The 15,595-nt window shown below is 40.1% G+C and overlaps 1 protein-coding gene across 14 annotated transcripts in view; it reads right to left on the reverse strand.

Annotated features, from left to right (window-relative positions):
- WT1 (WT1 transcription factor) overlaps positions 1-15,595 on the reverse strand; it is a 49,077-nt gene that overhangs the window by 14,717 nt on the left and 18,765 nt on the right. The window lies entirely within an intron of this gene.

Consider the following 15,595-nt stretch of genomic DNA (forward strand, 5'->3'; position numbering starts at 1 on the left):
ATAACATCTGCCTCTCTGAACCATACAAGGTACTTGCCCAGAAAGAGGCCAGGTCTGCCTTACAATTATGCTACAGAGACAGTGGGGGTGTAAGAGCTGATGACAGTGGCGTGTGGTAGCAGAGAGAGGACAAGGCAAGAATGACACCGCCAGAACATTCTGCCTTGAGGGCTGTGAAGACATGCTGCCTCTGCTTGCTTTAGTCCTCTGCATGGAGCCAGAAGGTGACACGTTTTCTAAGGCTGAGGGATCTCTAGGGACACAACAGAAATCTGAATTATTTTAAAGGGGAAGAATTAGGGATCTCTAGCCTTGGCAGCTATTCTCCGGATTTGATATTACTTGGGTTCCTGGAGGGCATAGGTAACAGACTTTCCTCAAAATACTTGTCCCAGGAAATGAGGCGCCGCACTACTCAAAGGTAATGACATGATCCTCAGAGCCAGATGCAACCAACACACTAAAGAAGCACCCAGAAACAAGACTGTACCTGCCAAACACGCCCCTAGGTTCTCCTATCAGGTCTGTGAACAAAAACTACAGCTGGGCCTGCCGGCTGGCTTTGATGTCTCCAAAAGACAAACACATCAGTGCAATTCCACGCTGAGGAAACCCCGCAACCCAACGTTCTTCCCAACGTGGTCTGCCCAGAACACTGAGTACAACACATAGGCATCCTGGTGTCTGCCAGGACAGCTGACATGTCCACACGTCCCACAGCCACAGCAGCTGGAGGGTGAGTAAGCTGCTCTCTGGATAAGTAAAGGAAAGCAGATCAGTGGTCTTGGGACCATATACTAACATGTGGCGAAGGCATCTACTCCAACCCTCATTTGAAAGCTCCGGGAGCTCATCTTCAACAGTTGGACAATACAACTGGTGGTAAGTTTTTAGGGCAGCCCACTCCAGTTGGGGGAGTGCTTTAATTGTGAGGAAAGGCCTTTCTAGGCCAAGCTGAAATCTGCCTCCTCCCCTCTGTCTTCTGGAGAACCAGAGTATTCGTGTTTTACAGCCACCTGTATATCTCCTCTGCTCTGCAGTAAACTCGGCCTCAAAGACAGAGACCAACCTGCTCCTCTGTATCCTCTCAGCTCAGAGACCAAAGTAAGGTGCACAGCCTGTAAATGTTCCATGAGAAGGACTGAAGCTAACTCCTCTTCCACACGACGGCCCTTCAGGTATTGGAAGACAGCTTTCCAGGGCACAGAGCTGCAGTTCTCTCAGTGATTACAACACACACTGGTGTCTGATTCCTTTCCCATCCATATCATCCTCTTCTTGATTCCCTTCCTTTGTTAACTCTCTCTCAACTTTTGGGCTTAAAATGGATCCTAGTGGCCCCAGAAGAGTGCTACTATAAGGGAGGGGGGAAGGAGGGCCATCCATAAACACAAAAATCTTAAGAATTGAGGAATTTACATAAGTGCATAAGACCAAAGAGTACATGCCTCACCCAAGGGATTCCATCGCATTGTTCAAAACCAGTATCCAGTCAAACACAACACAATGCATTAGGCTCACAGGCTGTCAGGGCTCCACGAACACATCTAAGAGCATATCACTTTGTAGCACACAGGTCACAGTGGTCTTCCCCAGTCAAATAGAATCCTCAGCGTCCAAGAAAGCATGAACTGCAATTAAGGCATGTATCTCCAACCCTGCGCTTGAACATGACTTCTTTAACTGCAGTTCAAGACTACACATCCTTCTTACTTAATTTATTTTTTTTACATTTTTAAAATTTAAATTCAATTTGCCAACATGTAACACCCCGTGCTCATCCCATCAAGTGCCCGTCACCCAGTTAAAAATGTCACATTTACCCTTTAAATTCCATTTCATTTCTTTTAGCAAGTCATTCCCAACCGTTGAAATCTTTTTTGACTCAATTTAGCTTCCAAAATATTTGCTTTCCATCCCATTTCGTATCATCTCCACCTTTGGAAACCATCTTTTCTGTGTTGCTATTTTTTTTTAAATGCTGTTGTGGGGAACTATTATATTTACAATACACGTAATTGTTCTCTAGTATTCAGGATGTGACCAGATTCTAGAAGGTCTCTCTCTGTGGCAACCTGGGGGAAGCCATCATAGAGAATTTAGTCATTTTGATGGGCAAATATCATCAGCAGAGGTTCATCTGAAACAAAATGGCTCAGGATGATGACAGCTGCCCTTGGAACAATAGCCACTGTTAATACCAAACTATTAGCTTAGATGGTCAAGGAAAACCAAGCTCTTCCTCCAAGAGAATTATACTGAAAAAGTTCCAGGGACTATGCTTCAGATTTCTACCCCAAGGGAGATCTGGGTCTCTTGATTGCTCGGTGAATTAAGCGAGTGAAGGAAGAATTCTTAGAGGTCTAGAGCCAAAAAGCCTTCTAAGAAGGGCAAGGAGCTACCACCCAGTGAAGAGGTTTCTGGGGCCAAAGATGTACTTTCCAAATAAATCAATCATAAAGCCCTGGATAGTTGGGGAGTAAAAATTTATCATGACCCAGAGACAAGAGTGTTATCATTCATGGAGCAGCCCTAGAGTGGAGTATGAATCCCAAATCTGCCTTAGGGTAGAAATGTTTGCAGTGGGTAGATCTACCTTCCAACTCAGATAATGAGGAGGAAAGTAAGGACTGTGCTCTTCCAGCCAAGGACTGGTAATTATATGAACCCAGTGTTGCCAAATCTTTCCATTTTCCAGAAAAGTCAGAAATCAATATTTTTATATGAGATCACTTCAGCTTTAAATTCTGGCAAATGGAGCACCTTGGTGGCTCAGTCAAGTCTCTTGATTTTGGCTCTGGTTATGGTCTCGGGATCATGAGATCAACCCTGCATCAGGCTCCATGCTCAGCAAGGAATCTACTGGAAGGATGCTCTCCCTTTGGCCTTCCTACCCATTCTCTCTGTCTCTGTCTCTGTCTCTCTCTCCCCTCAATCAATCAACTAAAAATTCTGGCAAATAATTGAGATTTTATAGAATCACTGTCAGGTCAGACAAAATATCTCTGGCCTAAGGGCCACCAGTTTGCAACCTCAGCTTTAAAGGTTATGCAAGGAATTTTAAGTTACAAACTGGATAATTTTGTCTTGATTTTGTTGTCTCCTGCCACATGGCAACAAAGTAGAGTGGGGATATATTTAATTCTTTGAAAACTGAGTATTAGAACTCTTTAAACCCTTGAACACTGAAAAAGAAGCTGTACTAGTACAGCAGACATGGCCAATGCCACTAGGCCAAAATCCAGAGGCACTTTTCATCTACAGGGATCAGTGTTTCACCTCTAAATTTCATGGGCCCAGTTGCTGGTAGGTTTAAACATTGAAGCTTTAGGCAGGAAAGTGCAAATCCCAGCATATCGGTTTTCTACAGCTGCTGCAACAAATTATCACAAACCTGGAGGCTTAAGACATAAATACATTCCCTTAGAATTCTGGAGATCAGAAGTCTAAAAATCAGCCTCCCTGTCCTAAAGTCAAGGTGTGAGCAGGGCTATTTTCTTCTGGAGGCCAAGGAGAAAATCTCTTTGTCTTGCCCAGTTTCTAGGACTTGCTTGCATTCCTTGGTCCTTTCTTCACATTACTCTGTCCTCTTGCTTCCTTTGTCACATCTTCTACAACTCCTCTGTTGTCAAATCTCCCCTGTGTCTTCTTCTTATAAAGGCACTTATTATGTTTTATGTTTAGGGCCTGCCCAGATAATTCAGGATAATCTTCCACTTCAAGATCCTTAACTTAATCATACCTGCACAGTCCCTTGAGCTACACAAGGTATCATTCACAAGCTCCAAGAATTAGGACTGAGATATCTTTCGGGGTCATTATTCAATCTACTATACCAAGAGAACCAGATTTATTCAGTTTCTTGCAGATGCATTTTAAAGAGTTAAATTAATCTGAGTTCTTTATCTCCAGATTAATCTATAAGACTAGTCCAAAAGAGACACGACAAACACCTCCCCATCAGAACTTCATAACATAAAATGAGACTAGGTAAGTAAAGCGCACTGTTCAGCACATGGTATGCCCTCAATAAATGTTCACTATTACTTAATTAGTAAGATCTTCATTCTACAGCAAAGGATATGGAAATTTAAGAAGACACTGAGTTATCTGCCCAAAGTCAGACTGATGGGGTTTGAATGCAGGTCAGTCCAGCTCTCTTCCTTCAAAACTAGCTCGACAATCCGAGTGGTATAACCCCAGCCTGGGTTCACTTCTATCATCAAGACACTTGACTAATCCCCAGCTATTTTCTCCAGTGGTATGAATGAAATTAGACTTGCTGAAGGTTTAAAAATGTCGTGGGAGTGGGTAGGATAAGATAAGGGGAGCAGTCAGGAGGAGCAAGTTCAAGACACTCACTTTTCAGTACACTCCAGCTTCTGCTCTGAGGCACAATATTTATTTTGGTACAAAGCAAGCACAAAGCTAGCTGATAGAAGTGGCCTGCTTATATGCAACAAAGCAACCAAAACTGAGCATCATTTTTACAAAAGGAAATTCTTTCCACCTAACTGGGAAAACAAAGTAAACAGAAACAGTTATCAGCAGACCATACACCTCATGGCTTCCTTCTTGGTGGTGGTGTGGACTATATGTTTTCCTAAATAGCTTTAAAATGCATAAATATATATCCTGAGAAAGTTTGCTTTTCCTAGACAGCTTTAAAATACATAAACATGTGTCCTTAGAAAGTTTGTGAAAAGAGAAAAATGTCCCTCATATAACACAAATTATGAGCTTTCTTCATGCTAAAACCTTTACATTGAGGTTTGGCCCAGAAAAAAAAAAAAAAAAACTTAACATTAGAAGAGTAGCTTCTTTAGAAATGATTAATTTTGATATTCCACAGGCACAAGAAGATTAATAAAAAGGAATTGAGGTTTTACAGATGAGGAAAACCAGAGCTGCCCTGAAATCCCTTATCAACAGAGGAGGTTAAAAAAAAAAAAAAAAAAAAGAGAAAAAAAGAAAGAAAGAAAGAAGAAAGAAAGAAAGAAAGAAAGAAAGAAAGAAAGAGAAAGAAAGAAAGAAAAGAGGACTTTTGAAGGTAATTAGCATTTGATACAAATATTCAAAAAAGGAAAAACCTCCATCTGTGACTTCTCTCTCCTGCCTCTAGTCCTTGGCCAGGTGGGCATCCCCCCATCTTTACCTCGGTCTTCTCACCTCTGCAGAGTTTAATCAGGTTGAAGGAAAGCACCTGGGGAGACTTCAAAGTCTTGCATATGCAGAAAATGGAATTTACCCATCCACCCCTCTTCTCTGTCCATCCTTGATACTCAGGCTTATGAGATGCTTGAGTGCTTAATTCCTCTTGGTGTTGAAAATACACTTTGCCACAAGCCTTGAGAACCATCACCCCTGGCTAGTGTGCCACTTCTGAGGGAAAAGAGGACTGGAACCATGTTCAAAAAGTGTGCATCCTTAAAGGTTAAACACAAGAGATGGGGCTAAACACACCACTCTTGCTAAAATAAAATAAAATAAAATAAAAATAAAATAAAATCTAATCAAGCTTCCAGACCTAACTATGTATTTATAGGAACTACAGGGAATGGAGGCCCAAAGTTAAAAGACTATAAGAGGAAGCAATCTGCAGAATCCAGATTGTGAGATTTTCTACTGACCAACTGACTTGCTGTCTCTAACGTATCAGTAGCATGAGAAAGAATGTGTAGGTTTAAAAGCTTTACTGAATGAAAATCTAAGTTCCCTGTAGCCAAAGTATTTTCAGAACTCACTTTCATATCCACTTATAAGATCTAACTTGGGAAAATGAATACACAAGGAATTTTCTTTCTGTACATAGTCAGAGGTGATGGCAACCCAGCACGATCACTTGCAGCTCAACGTGAATGCTATTTGATTCTCTGTCTGAACGTGATGTGTTCAGGGCAATATTTAAATAAAATTCTGCACAAACATCCACAGCAATGTCATCTGGCCATCCTCTGTTCTTTTCGTAATTTCATCATTTAGAGTGGGAATATAGCAAATCAATGGGTATATCAAAGTCAAAGGGTTTTTTCTGTTCCTGAGAATATCCAAGTGATGCAGTTTCTTTTATGAATCCAGCGGAGAAACCAGAACTTAAAAAATGAAACAACCAAGTTAAATTTGATTGAGTTTTAAAAAAAACAAAAACAAAACTACAAGTAATGTCTGCAGTCTGATGATTCATGAGTATAAAATTTCCCCAGAAGTACAGTCTACAGAAAACAACCAGCTATTTTTTTTTTTTTTGCTCAAAAAAATGTGTCTTCCTCCCCAACTCAGGTGTTTCATTTCAGTTCACATCTCAAGACAACGATGCATTTTTGACTTTTAACAAAAACCTAATCTATCTTGTGTCACTTTTCATTAAAGAGCATATTATGGAACTTTTAATGAACACTTTTCCCATGAGCATTAGAAAGAAGGCTTCTCCACTCCATCCCTCATTTACTTTCTCTCCAAGTTTCATACACCCCTATGGCATCCAGTTACAAAGTTATCTGGAGAGGAAGAGGGCTCATGCCACTTTTATTAACTTTGACTGATTTACTTATTTACCTATCTATTTATTTATTTATTATTATTTGGACAGAATCCAAAGCAGACTCCACGCTGAGCACAGAGCTTGACTGTAAGATCATGACCCGAGCTAAAACCAGGAGTCAGACACCTAATGGACTGAGCCACCCGGGCGCTCCCTGACTTTGGCTCTTTTAATTCTCTGTTGAGTATCTCTTTTCTGCCCATTCCACATCTATCCCACCTTCCTCTGGAAATATGGCCCTCCTCCTTTCCAGGGGACCACTTTTCTTCTACTCCTGCCCTCAGATTCCAGGGATGGACATATGCTCAGGACCTGGCCAATCAGATCACTGCATTCTCTAGCCACGTGACCCAGCCCGGGCCAGTCAGCGCCTTCTCTGGGCCTTTTGTTGGAAAAGAGCCAATAGAAGAGGTATCCTCCCTGTGAGCCTGTAGATGCCCAAAACCAAAGCTACTTTTTCCACAATGGCAAGAGCCTAAGAAGGCAGCCTGCACAGAAAACAGCAGAGACAAGAGACAATGAAACAGTATCCTAATGAGCCCCTGAATCCAGACCTGGGGTTTTAAAATACAATATAGGAAGTTACTAAATTTAAGTTTCCCCTTTGACCATGCCAGTTACAACTGGAGTTTTGCCACCTGCTGTAGAAAAAGTCTTAATTCACGCATAATCTAGCAGTTACCTAAAAGTCACTGGATTTATTTCCTTAGTGAATTTTCAAAATACAGAGTATCTATAAATGAGTACTGGTCCCTTCAAAGTATTACCTTCTGGAAGATGCATACTTGTTGTAGCAATGCTATCATTGGTATTCCTCTTTTGGAAGTTTCTCTATGGTCATGGCTCCTGTCTTCACGTCTCATGCAACCTGGTCATTGGCTGCTGTTCAACAGGGCACACAGACTGAGTGGCTGACAGCCTGACAACAATGCTTGTATAAATCAGTCCTTAGGAACCATTGAGCCTTCCTCAACACCTGAAATGGTACACAAACCTCCTCCAACTGACCCTTTCCCTGCTATTTAGCACACAGAGCAGAGCTAAGAGATATTTTAAATATTTAAATCCAGTTTCTCACAACAGTTTGAAGAGAACACAGCCCAAGAACACCACAATTTTACCGGCCACTATCACTTGGAAGAATATTTTTTGGCACGACTTTCATTCCTATTTCAACACACACAAACACAGGAACTATATTTTCATAGACCACCTCAATCAGATCATATAAGAAATCTCTGGATCTCTCCTTACATGTGTCTGGTATTGAAGTGATAGTTTACCCAAATCCCAATTTGATCTAACTTATTGGGTTCACTGTTCTCAAAGCCTTGGTTCTATGGCCAGAAACTGCTGCTAGATACCAAGAACAGCTGTCCCAGATCCACATGGGAGACAAATCTCACACAGGACGGAGGGAGCAGGATCTTCTCAGCCTGGATTCCTAAAGGCTCTTACCCAGCTTGCTTTTATACTCTTGAATCTGAAAAAGTTTACTCAACTATGCTCAATTACATTTTATTTTTATTTTTATTATTTATTTATTTATTTATTTATTTATTTTCAATGACATTTAAAAAAAAAACCTGTCCTCCCTAAAACACCAGGATCAAGCAAAGGGTTCTAAAGATTAATATGTCCTCTGCTTCTCCACTGTTGAAACGGAGGCTTGCAGGTATGAAGGCTGTGTGCATAAATCATCTTTTCCTCAAGTCCCATCCTCCAAACGAATGTTAGTAACACAACAAAGTATTTCAAGGTGAAGAAACAAAGGAAAAATCCTCATAATATATTCATGGAATCACACTCATTCTCAAAGAAATTCTGAAGCTAGAGGCATTACTGCTAAAAAGTCTTGAAAAGGAGGAAATTCAAAATAGACATCTGACACAGAATAAGACTTGAAAAAATGTTGAGGAATGCCATCCATATTCTTTTATTTTTTTAAAGATCTACTTATTTTATTTATTTATTTTTATTAAGATTTTATTTATTTATTCATGAGAGAGAGAAAGAGAAAGAGAAAGAGAAAGAGAAAGAGAAAGAAAGAGAAAGAGAAAGAGAAAGAGAAAGAGAAAGAGAGAGAGAGAGAGAGAGTGGCGGAGACATAAGGCAGAGGGAGAAGCAGGCTCCCTATAAGGAGCCCGATCCAGGACCTGATCCCGGACCTCAGGATCATGCCCTGAGCCAAAGGCAGACACTCAGCCACTGAGCCACCTAGGTGTCCCTACTTACTTATTTCAGAGAGAGGAGTGGGGGAAAGGCAGAGGGAGAGGGAGAGAGAAACCTAAGCAGACTCAATACTAAGCATAGAGCCTGACGCAGGGCTCCATCTCATGACCCTGAGATCAGATCTGAGCTGAAATCAAGTGTTGGCTGCTTAACCAACTACACCACTCAGGTGCCCCAGCTATCCACATTCTTGAAGAAAGGTTGAGTTTTTCTCCAAAAGTCAATCTTCTCCAAAACTAATTTTTAAAACTGATGCAATCCACTCGAAATTCTAATTAAGACTTAAAAAATAAACTTGTTATTTTAGAATTGTTTTACATTTACAGAAAAGTTTCTAAGATAATATAGATAGTTGCCATGTATCTCATACCCAGGTTCCTCTCTTATTTATGTCTCACATTAATATAAGTGCATTTGTCACAATTAATGAGCTAATATTGACAAAGACTTTCTTTTTTCATTTTTTTTTTAAAGAAGGAGAGTGTAAGTGCATGAGTAGGAGTGGGGAGGAGCAGAGGGAGAAGGAGAGAGAGAATCTTAAGGAGGCTCCACACCCAGCGCAGAGCCAGATGGTGCTGAGATCATGACCCTGAGCCAAAATTAAGAGTCAGACATGTAACCAACTGAGCCACCCAAGTGCCTCGATAAAGACTTTTTTTTTAATTAACAAAATGAATCTTAAATTTATGATTCATCTTGAATAATAAACAAGCGATAACAGCCAAAATTAGTTTGAAAAAAGGAATACAATGCTAGGAAACTCCTCCCTCTGTCTCTCTCTCTCTCTCCTTCGGTGTCTCTCATGAATAAATAAATAAAATCTTTAAAAAAGAAAAAACAAAGCTAGGAAACTTTTCTATCAGATTTTTAAACAAACTATAAAATTATACCAAAGAAAACAGTCTGATACTTAGCAAAAAGAATCAGATTGATCAAAAGAAGAGAGCAGAGTCTAGAAATGGATCCAAGGAATTTGATAGGCTCCAAGGATTAATAAAGGTAATATTTGTTTTTTTTAAAGATTTTATTATTTATTCATAAGAGACACATGGAAAGGCAGAGACACTGGCAGAGGGAGAAGCAGGTTCCCTGCAGAGAGCCCGATGTGGGACTCTATCCCAGGTCTCCAGGATCATGCCCTGAGCCAAACGCAGACGCTTAACCACTGAGCCACCCAGGTGCCCCATTATAAAGGTAATATTTGAAGTTAACAAGGAAAGACTGGATTATTTAAAATAGTTTGAGGATACTGGCTAATCCTCTAGATACAGGTCAGGGTGGAATCAAATTGCCAAATAAATGCAAGATGAACTAAATGTTTAAATATAAGAAGTTAAGTTTAAAAATATACCTCAAAATATCAACAAATAAGTAATTTAAAAAAATTGGGATGGGAAAATCTTTTCAGACAGGATACTAAAGCAAAAACTTGAAACCGTAAGACAAAAACTGATCATTTTTACTATAAAAGTAAAAATTTCTGACAGGAAAAAACAACACCATTAAGAGTTAAAATACAAATCAGAGAAAATACTTGAAGGGCACAGGACAACCAAAGGGTTAATATCCTTATAAACAAAGAACCCTTGCGGATCCAGGGTTGCTAGATAACCTATCCCAGCTCTTAGTCAGACACCAGTTTCCCATGGAGCCTCTTCTCTCTCAAGGACAGTGTTCCAGCAATTCTTTTATTTTTTTAATTTTTATTTTTTTAGATTTTATTTATTTATTCATGAGAGACACACACAGAGAGAGGCAGAGACACAGGCAGAGGGAGAAACAGGCTCCATGCAGGGAGCCCGATGTGGGACCCGATCCCGTGACTCCAGGATTAGGCCCTGGGCTAAAGGCGGCGCTAAACCACTGAGCCACCTGGGCTGCCAGTTCCAGCAAGTCTATCCTCTCCCACCAACAACTTTTTCCCTCTTCTTGACCATTCTCATCAGTAAACAAATATGCAGGTCCTTCTCTCTAAATATAAATAAATAAATAATAAAAACAGTAAGAAACCACCTTTTCCTGACATTCAATCCTCATTGAGTTAGAACCCCATTTCTTTGCTTCTTTGTGCAGCAAAACTCCATGCAAGTGTCTTTGTACAAGTGCCTATAGTTTATCTCCTCTTAGGATCTCTTAAACCCATCTCTGTGAGGCACCCCCCAACCCAATCTCTCCAGTGACAGCTACGGTTACTAGCTCGGTAAATGTTTCCAGGAGTTTCTCTCTGCAGATGCAAACACATCCTAATAAAAATTAGTGACCACTGCATGGTGAGATAACAGATACTTCTTCTCCTTTATGATGTTTTGGTACTGGCCTGAATTTTTAAATACATAAATTAAATAAATAAATAAATAAATAAATAAATAAATAAATAAGCAAGCCTGTGTTACTTTTATAATCAAGAGGGAAAAAGTCGTTTTCATTGTAATAAAGTCATCATTTTAGCCTTAAGAACATTATATCTATGGCTTTGGTTTTAAAGAGTTAGAAATAAAGCTAGAGTAAATGAACTTTTTCACTTTTATTTTATTTATTTTTTTTTAACTTTTTCACTTTTAATAAGAAAAAAAAAACCTACTCAAACTCTTGTTTCAGAGAAGTGTTATATTATGGATGACTTTTTGCTGGTGTAGCTTCCATGTCCACCTTTTCCTAGTGGAGATTATGATTTTTTTTCCCCTTGGGTAAATGATAGGGAGAAGGATTCGTGGTAAGTAGAGGGTCTCAGAATGGCACAAAATGGGATCATAGACATGAGTGGTCCAAAATACTCTTTTAGGTCATGAAAGACATCCTCCACACATCTGATATACTTATCCTCCTCCAACACACACACACACACACACACACACACGTGCAGACACATGCACGCACACACCCCTTTATCAACAGGCTGGAATCCTACTTCCTCTTTCTCTGCTGAGGCCATCATCCTCCTCATATCCATCCTCGATCCTTTACCACCTCCTTGCTTTTCTATCTTTCCTGCTTGATCTCTTTCTTCTTCTGATCTGAAAAGACCCGTCATTTTCCTTCACCTTTACAAGATGAAAATGACTCCTTGCATAGAAATAAAATAGAAACATAGTGTGGAGATGATGTCTATCAAGCCCCAAATAGTTTTTTAAATGAAATGTTTTTAATATTTTCAAAAACCCTCTCTTGATAGTTGAAACATAGAACTTTGCCATGCCGACAGAAGCTGAGGCCCAATCATTTGTTATGAAAAGAAGAAAAGGCCACAAATGTATATGTTTGCATAGAAAAAGGTCCAGGGGATCCCTGGGTGGCTCAGCAGTTTGGCGCCTGCCTTTGGCCCAGGGCATGATCCTGGAGTCCCTGGATGGAGTCCCACATGGGGCTCCCGGCATGGAGCCTGCTTTTCCCTCTGCCTGTGTCTCTGCCTCTCTCTCTCTCTCTCTGTGTGTCTATCATAAATAAATAAATAAATAAATAAATAAATAAATAAATAAATCTTTAAAAAAAAAAAAAAGGTCCAGGGGCACCTGGGTGGCTCAGTCAGTTGTGTCAGACTCTTGATTTTAGCTCAGGCCCTGATATCACAGTTGTGAAATGGAGCCCCATGTTGGGCACTGGGCATGGAGCCTGCTTGGGATTCTCTTTCTCCCTCTGCCCTCCACCCCCCCAAAAAAGATCAAAGTCTAAGTGTATGCAACATAATATTAAACAGTAGTTTCATCTGAACTACTGGGGGGAGGGTGGTAATTTCCTTCCCTGTTTAGTTGTGTTTTCTAAGTGTTCTATATATCTTACTTTATTTATGAGAGACACAGAGAGAGAGGCAGAGACACAGGCAGAGGGAGAAGCTGGTTCCCTATGGGGAGCCCGACATGGGACTCGATCCCAGAACCCTGAGATCACAACTTGAGTCAAAGGCTGAGCCACCCAGTCATCCTTAAGTGTTCTATAATTTACAGACATCAAATAATGTAAACAGTTAACTATATTAATTGAATATATACCCAAAGAGAAAAAGGTGGGAAAGGCAACAGCCAAGGAGAGGAAACACGTAACATGGAAGTAAGAATTGAGGGCAAAGAAGCTAAGTCCTCTCCAAGTGCAAGGAACAGGAGACAGCTCAAATATCAGTCTCCACTGCCACCCTGCCAACCCAGGAGCCCCATGTTGGTCTTGGCAGTATGGCTACCCAAGGCAAGCAGCGTTCAAGGGAAGACAAAGGCCCACTTTCCTGGCATAAAGGTAACCATTTAGAAGGAGAGATGAACAAAGTTTGGCTGGGGGTGGAGCGGAGGATTTCACTCAGGAATGCTCATACTCACAGAACTATTTCTCTCCACCTTTGCTCTGCATCCCAAGCTCCAGGAGTCACTTAAAAGCAGACTATCTATTTTCAAGAAGTAAATCTCTTAGACGAATACCTTATGTTTATGAGCTGGAATGGGAAGGTGCTGGGCTGTGTATTGGAACTCCCGGCCAGAGAAGACAGTTATCTCTTTTGGCACAGGTTCCCAGGGATGAGACCATGTCTAGCGGGGATTTTCTCCAGATTCGACAGCCTTGGCCCTACCAAAACGCACAGCTTTGTTTTCACCATACATCACTCATCGTGAGGCTTTCGTTTTTCCTTTCAACCATCCCCAGGTCAAACACTGTGTGTTCCCACCAGTCCATGAACTTCTTGGGCCAGCAAAGGGACATTCATTCCGCTCAGCACTCCTTTCACATTTCTATTGTGTTCAATTTCCCACTCCCCCTGCCCAGCTCCCAAGAGAATAACTTCTTCCTTGTTTTAATAACTTGGATCGCCGTCAAGGTTGATGTGTTACTCCATTTTGCAGGATATTTTCTTCAGAAGAGACAAAACAGAGACCAACGGAGTAGCTGGGGCTTGTGAGCAGCTTTAGGAAATCATCGGCCATTAAGAACATATGGGGAAAAGGCTTTTAAAGAAATAAAAAGCAGACAACGAACGCAAAGGCACCTAAACAGAATTATTCTTAAAGGTGGACTAACGCTTAGAAGGGATCCCTGGCAATTTTCTCTTCCAGTGACTCACTTAAAAAAATCTACTTTCATTTGTGAGTGACAAAAAAAAAGGGTCAGAGTTAAGAAAGTGGGTTCAAGAAGAACTTTATCTTAAATTGGAATATAATACTCTCTTATTTGAGGTCATAAAAGTAGTTCTGATCCCAATGGGCAACAGAGATCAGAAAATGAATAAAGAGAGGAGGCGGGAGGAGTAAATCAGGGGCAGGAGTATCCCCTCCTCCCCATTATATCATGTTTTCATCTCATCTTGCCCATGTTCTCCCTAAAAATCCTATCCCCACCCATTGTAATAGCACTGCTCCCTGACATGTAATGAAAGATGTCTCCAAGGACTTGCTTAATACACAAGAAAAAAAAAAAACAAAAACCTATTCTTTTTTAAGTAAAATTTTCAAGAAAAAAAGACATGAACAAATATTTAATGGGGTTTGTCTGGAGTTCATGATCTTTTTTAATTAAAAAATTGGGATACTGCCTCATTTTTTATGAATGATATGGAAATTATCTTTTTTTCTCCAAAATATGAGGTAAACATCTAGTTTTATAACTACTGTATCACCATGATTTTTCTTACCAGTGATTTCAAATAGTGTCAAGACACTAGCTATGGATTTAAGTAATAAAAAATTTATCTTTCTTCGTGGAGTATCTTTACTCAAATGTATTTTCCATACTAGCAGCGTTTTCATACCATGGCAAAAGGAAATGAATATGGCATCAGAGAGAAGAATGACTCCTACCCAGATTGTGTCTTCCCTGGAGAAAAGCCCAATTTTCTACTGGAGTAACGGATTCAATTGAATTCAGTTTTCAGCAATTCAGGGGCTTGGAGGAAAGAGCCAAGGAGTAGTCATTTTTAAGGGCCATAAGAGAGGCGAAATGTGGGTCATGACACATCAGGGTGTCGTAAAATCAATTTATGCATCACAACAAGCATTTTAAAGTTCACATTGCTGTGTGAAATTGGGTTAGGTGGCTTAGTCTCTCCACCCTCCTCATCTGAAAGATGGACACACCATAGTATCCGAGGATTGTCACAAGGTCAAAGGAGAAAACCTACATAAAGCCCCTTACACAAAGCCAAGTAATGTTAACGTCCACCCTTAGGTAAATGTTCAAGTCAGAAATGGAAGCGGACTTCAGTAGACTTACAACACATTCTAAAGGGATAAATCCACAGTGTGAGAGAAGATGTTAGAAAATTAGACAATTGCAACTTTGCTCTCCAAATAGTTGTTCTTCTGTAGGACTACCTACTGGAGGCATTTTATCCTTTTCATTCAGCTTTCTGAATAAAAATAGTATTCAAGAAATTCATCATTTTGGTTTCAGAAATCCTTTTCCAAAATGTAAGCACCAGACCAATAAAAACTTTTCTAGTTTTTTTTTTCATTAAACAAAACAAACTATTCACACTTCGTACTTCATCCTTACAATATGGCTTCTGATTCCCCAGCAAGTGACTAATATCATGTGTCTAAAGACCTTAAAAGGTATCAAAATTATCTCAACTAATGGAAAGACCCAGACATGCCAAGAGTCCCTATCTGTAACTTTTGTAATTAAGCAAACAAACAAACCCTGTATTCCAGCATGAAGAAATTTTAAAAATTGATACATACTACTCACTTCACAATCATGTTCTATCTACTCTTGGCATTTAATGTGGGGACAGCTTCTGAATTCTGAGAAGAGGAGAGAGAAGAAAAGGAAGGGATCCAGAAAGAAAGGGTGAGAGCAAGAAGCCAAGAAACCTCAGACAAGTTGAGTGTAGGTAGAAAGAAAAAT

This window comes from Canis lupus, chromosome 21 (assembly GCF_048164855.1).
Source record: "Canis lupus baileyi chromosome 21, mCanLup2.hap1, whole genome shotgun sequence".
NCBI lineage: Eukaryota > Metazoa > Chordata > Mammalia > Carnivora > Canidae > Canis > Canis lupus.